Source organism: Urocitellus parryii, chromosome 12 (assembly GCF_045843805.1).
Source record: "Urocitellus parryii isolate mUroPar1 chromosome 12, mUroPar1.hap1, whole genome shotgun sequence".
Taxonomy (NCBI): domain Eukaryota; kingdom Metazoa; phylum Chordata; class Mammalia; order Rodentia; family Sciuridae; genus Urocitellus; species Urocitellus parryii.
The window spans coordinates 64,501,019-64,507,018 of NC_135542.1; positions in this window are offsets into that span (position 1 = coordinate 64,501,019).

The following is a 6,000-nucleotide window of genomic DNA, read 5'->3' on the forward strand; positions in this document are numbered from 1 at the left end:
GAAGTGCAACAGATGAGGCAGGCTGGGAGGGCCAGGAGCCAGACAAGACCACCCATCAAGCCATGGAAGGTGCTGGCAGGACGGCCTCCTCTGCAGCTGCCGGGCAGCCATCCAGGGTGACAGGCACAGTGCAGTGTACCAGGGTGTGGAAACGGACAACAGGTGGCAGCTCAGCGCCGGTCAGCACTGGGGAGGGGCGGAGCAGATCATCTAGCATTTGGTCACAGGGCTTCTCTGCCAGCAGGTGGATCCCAGCAATGGGCAATTCCAGAGGGGTTTTCTGACATCCAGGCAGACACACAGCCGCAGGAACATCTGTCTTCAGATCCCAGAATGCAACTGAAGGCTAGATCTGGGGATCTGGGCATCAGGCAGTGACCAGAGAGGGCAAAGCAGAACCTCAAACCTAGAAAGACTAGAAAGGTTACCAGGACCAGGACAGAGGTGGAGGCTCATGGAAGCAGAGGTATTACCAGAACACAGGTACCCAGCTGGCGGGAGGAGAGGAGAACTGAATGCATGGCCTAGCCTTAATCCCAGCCCCAATCACCAGGGCCGGCAAGACTATACTGTCCCCACAGTGAGCCTGCAGGAGAGAGAAGCTGGAGGATAAACATATCTGCTCTTTTTCTTTTTCCTTCTTGGTGACCGGAAGGTGAGACAAAAAAGCAAAAGCTCAAAACCAGGCTGTGCTTCCAAACAGAGAGGGACCTGGGAGGAGGTAGGAGAGCGGGAGGGTGAGCAATAGCTCTCTCTCTCTGGCAGAAGGCCATCACATGGGATAAGTCAGTCTCTCTCTCTCTCTCTCTCTCTCTCTCTCTCTCTCTCTCTCTCTCTCACACACACACACACACACACACACACACACACACACGAGTTCTGTCAAGTGTTCCTGATTCTTACCCTTTGCCTTCTTTCTTTGCTCCACCTTCTACTTCCTGCTGAAGAAGAACTACAGGATCAACTTTTCCAAAATGAAGAGCACAGTCTGGCAGAGCCTGAAAAGCCCCCCTGATGGTCACATGGTAAGTGACATATCACCAGCTTCTGCTCTGTGCCCCAATGGAAGGAGCAGCCTATAGTAGTGAACATAGATGGAGGTAGGTGGGCATCCAATGAAGGAGGGTGAGGGTCCCCACAGCCCCTGACCTGGATTCATCTCCCATGTGTCCTATTCTTAGGCTCAGCTAACACCCACTCCATTCTAGACCCATGTCACGCTCTTGACTCCAGAAGATTTTGTCTGGGAGACCAAGTAATCTTGGGGGCCTGGCATAAGTTCATCCACACAAGACCCACATCCTCACAGAGGAAACTAACCCATATTCATGTGTGTAGGCTGATAAGCCCCACATCTTCTACATCCTTATTAGCCCCTAAACCTCACACACACACATTTATACTTTTCCCTAAACCACACACCCACTCTTAATCACAGCCTTTGACTGGGGTGTGAGCAGTGAAAGTAGACACCACATGAAAGGGCCCCGTAAGAGTAAATAGTCAGGGGCCAGGGTTGTGGCTCAGTGGCAGAGCACTTGCCTAGCACATGTGAGGCCCTGGGTTCGAGCCTCAGCACCACATAAAAATAAATAAAATTAAGATATTGTATCCATCTACAGCTAAAAAAAAAGATTAAACAGTCACTAGTGCACCCTCACCCCACCCTGTGGACACACCAGCCACACCACCCTCCACCCCTGAACTCTTCTTCCTCCCTAGTAAGTTGGTCTGAGGAGCTAGTGACATGGGCTTGGTGGGAGCAGGCCAGGCTGCCTTTGCAGTCTGCTCTATGCTCTAGGATATGATTGCTGCTGTAAATACCCCATGGATTCTCTGTAGCTGAGACTGTGGAATCCACTCTGGAGTTAGAACTGTGCCTCCAGTCTTGGAAAAACCGTGTCACAGGAGCTTCCCTGATCTCCAGGGCTTCCTGGATACCTAAAAGGTCAGTCTAGACCTTTCCAACAGGAGGGAATTTATTAATTTTCCTTCATTAACATTAATGGCCTTTACTCTGTGAAAGATGCTGTTAATAGAATGAAAACACTAGATGCAGCGTGAGAGAAAATATTTTTAAATCTTTCTACAGGACTTTTACACAGGATATATGCACAGCAAATAAAAACATTTTAAAAGATGTTCAATATCTTGGGGCATTAGAGACTTGTGAATTAAAATCACATGTACCTATTAGAGTGGATAAACTAAAAATTATCAGCAATACCAAGTGCTGACAAGAACGCAAAGCAGCTGGGCATGGTGGAGCACGCCTATAATCCCAGTGTCTCAGAAGACAAGAGGATCACAAATTCAAAGCCAGCCTCTGCAACTTAGCAAAGCCCTAAACAACTTAGCAAGACCCTGTCTCTAAATAAAATACAAAAAGAAAGGACTGGGGATGTGGCTCAATGGTTGAGTACCCCTGGGTTCAATCCTCAGCGCCAGAGCAACTACAGTTCTTATATATTTTGGGTGGGACCAACAGAAGGAATTTAATAGAAGAGTTACACAGTGATGGGAAAGCCAAGAAGCCAGGACCATCCAGTGGAAAGCACAACCACAGAAAGGCCCATGTGATGTGAGCTGGAGCCATGAAGAGAACCAGCTTCTGCCAAAGATACCATAGGAAGCCAAGAGAAAGGAATACACTGACTGCCACCTTCTAGTCTAGTCCTCTACCAGTACCTGCCCATGCCCCACTGGTTAAACTCACCTGGAAGCCAAAGGTCAAGGAACCTGGGGAACACAGTCCTTGAAGGGCAACACTGGAAGATCAAGGAATCAAACCAAAAGCAAGCAGACAACTGACCAGCACCAGCCAAGGCTCATTGGGCCTCAGATGGGCCATTTGCAAGTGTCTCTTTCTAGAGAAATACTGAAACTGGCTCCCCAGGAAGCAGCATCCTCCTGAGTCCTCTTGGACTCACAAAGGTGGAAATGGGTTAGCTGCCTCTGATGGAAAAGAGGTCCTGTTAATGAGTTCAATCGAAAGACTGTTGTGACTGGACGCGGTGGGGCACACCTATAATCCCAGCTGCTTGGGAGTCTGAGGCAGAAGGATTGTGAGTCCAAAGCCAAACTCAGCAACTTAGCAAGGCCCTAAGAAATTTAGTGAGACCCTGTCTCAAAATAAAATATATATATAAAAGGGGGAGATAGGAATGTGGGTCAGTGGTTGAGTGCCTCTGGCCTAAACCCCAGTACCAAAATAATAATATTAAAGTTAATGTGCATATTTATCACAGTAGAATGATACCCCTGAAGGAAACTGGGCATTGTCTGTAAACGGGTGGTGCTTCTTTGTGCCCCAGTTAGAGACTGGGCTGGGTCATTTCCTACCCTGGAAGAAGGCATGCCCTGTGCCTTGAGGACAGGCCAAGAGTCTGGCTATGAACTAGGAGGGAGGAATTGTCCAGAGAAGACTGTGGAGCTGCCTCCCCCTCCCCAAATTCAGATCACATTGAAACAGCTGGTTAAACAAGTACTGTTGTTTTAGAGAATTGTGCTATGTTATTTCTTTAAAAAGCTAAACTTGGTTAATATAAAAACATCAATGTAATTGTGGTGCTATTAATGTGTTCATATCTTCCAGGTATACAAGTCTGTAAGGTAGAAGCTTTAGAAAGAGCATTATATCAAGCTGGTGTTCTAAAGTTGTATGGTAATTTTAGGCTTAAAAGAAAAACATGTTGGAGATTTATTTATATCATTTGTGTTCTATAACTGAACTTGTTATCAATAAGATATGTAGTTCTATGTTACTTTTTATACTAAGATACAATTTAAATGTATTTTTAAGTTAATGAGAGCCTAATCTGTGTAAAGGTTTTATTGCAAAACACAAAAGTACTTTGCTACTTTTCTACAAAAGGTTAAAAGCTTTCAGCTTTTCTTTAATTCATGTTTTAGGTGTGATATTATATTTTGTTAGCTAATATTCATGTGAACTTGAACAACAATTTATGTAGACTTTATAAAATGATGTCTAAAAAGCAAAGATCAGCTTCAGAACTATAGTACTTAAGACTTATGAAGAACCCCGCCTTACCTGAGATAAGACTCTGTGTCCCATCTCACTACATGTGAAAGTGACTATGAAAGAAGTAGGCCAGATTTCAGTACATTTAAAGTTGTGTCCAAAAGTTGGTTTTTGTCACGATTACTAGGATCTCAAACAGGGGATTATAATATATAACTCTGCCAAAATTCAAGGTAGCTATTACATGAACTAAATATGTTTTTACTCTTGTTAATTTTATTTTATAGTTTTCTTATAAATGGTCTAAAGATTGCCTGTTAATGTTTTGCAGAGGTACTGCTTTAAGAACACACAACCTGGGTTAATTTAAGATAATGAGTTATCACCTACAGGATAGAGAGATAGACATCAAAGCCCAGTACTCTTAATATAAGGCTGCTGAAATTGATTTGCTGGATATTTAAGATAAAGTTTTAAAATTAAAGTTAAATGTTGTGTTTACATCCCTGATAATTCTGACAATGTGACAAATATCCTTAAAGATTTACATGCTCAGATAAAAGCCATGTCCTCACCAACTTTGTCATGGAAACAATATCTTAGCTCCTGGTTCTCTGGTATTTCCTGGTGGAAAACATTGTTAGTCTTTGTCTTTGTCATCATACTCATTGGCATATTCCTGTGCTGTGGCATTTCTTGCTGCATCAGTCTGGTTGCAGTACTAATGAATTCTTGTTTCTCTTATAGACCACCCATCACTCAAATGGCCCTCCAGCCTATTACTTCTCAATTGGACTTCTATCATGGACCACTCGATAGACCTGATTTTTAAAGGGGACTCCAAACTGCTTGCCCCACATAGTCCCCTTTCAGCATGAAGAAGCCAGAAGGATCTTCACCCCCTTTCCTTACAGCAGTAAGGAGTTCCCAAAATTAGAGGGGGGAATGAAGCCAGATTTAAAATTAGTTAGTCAGTGTAGTTAGGTAAATCGGGTCTAATACCGAGTAAGATCTAAAATGGAGGCCATGCTGGGAATGAATTCCGGGAAACGCAGGACAACTCACAGAATGTTAATGAAGAAAAGCGCTAGGCCCAAAGTCCATCCCAAAGAAGTGTTAATGAAGTCCTTCCTGCCCAGATTACTTCTTTGGCCCACCTTTGTCCCACGCCTCGGGCCTTCCTACCTACATTCCATCACTGAAAGAACTATAAAAAGGGGAGACAACAGCCCTTCCACGGATTCCACCTCTTGGGTCCCCTTCTTCCTCCGGGAGAAGTCTTTTCTGCTGTCCTTTAATAAACTTCTATTTTCCACTCTGACCTTGCCTCGGCGTGCTCTCTGGTGTTATTCTTCAACATTGGGGAAGCAAGGACTCGTCACCGGTCAACAGCGGTAACAATGGCAGAGTGGGTGTTGGAGCAGAGCTACTCACCTCATGGAAGCCAGAAAGCAGAGAGAGAGAGAGAGAGAGAGAGAGGAAGGAAAGGACTAGGGACAAGATATGGTCCCCAAAGTCATGCCCTCAAGGACCCACTCCCTCCAAGTACGGCCCAGCTCCTGTAGCTTCCATTACTTCCCAAGAGTCCATTTAAATCATGAATGCATCAAGGTATTAATCCAAGGATGATCCTATCACTTCCCAAAAGCCCAGCCTCTGAATATTGCTGCATTAGGAACCAATCTTTCAACACATGAGCACTTGAGGGACATTTCAGGTCTAAATTATAACAAAGCCTACAAATGACTGCAGACCACCTGACATCTGAGTGCAACCAGAGGAGAGATCCCTAGTGAGAACTACCTGGCAGAACCCAATCAACACTCAAAACCATAAAAAATGATAATAAATTGGTAAGTCATGAAGTTTTGTGGTGGTTAGCTGTATAATAGATAACTGGGTCATTTTCCAAGGATGTATTCATGTAGAATACAAGGGAATGTCCTGGAATGTATGACAGGATAGTACCAGCTGAGCACACAGTAGGAGCTCAAGAAAGCCAGGTGGCTGACCTGACA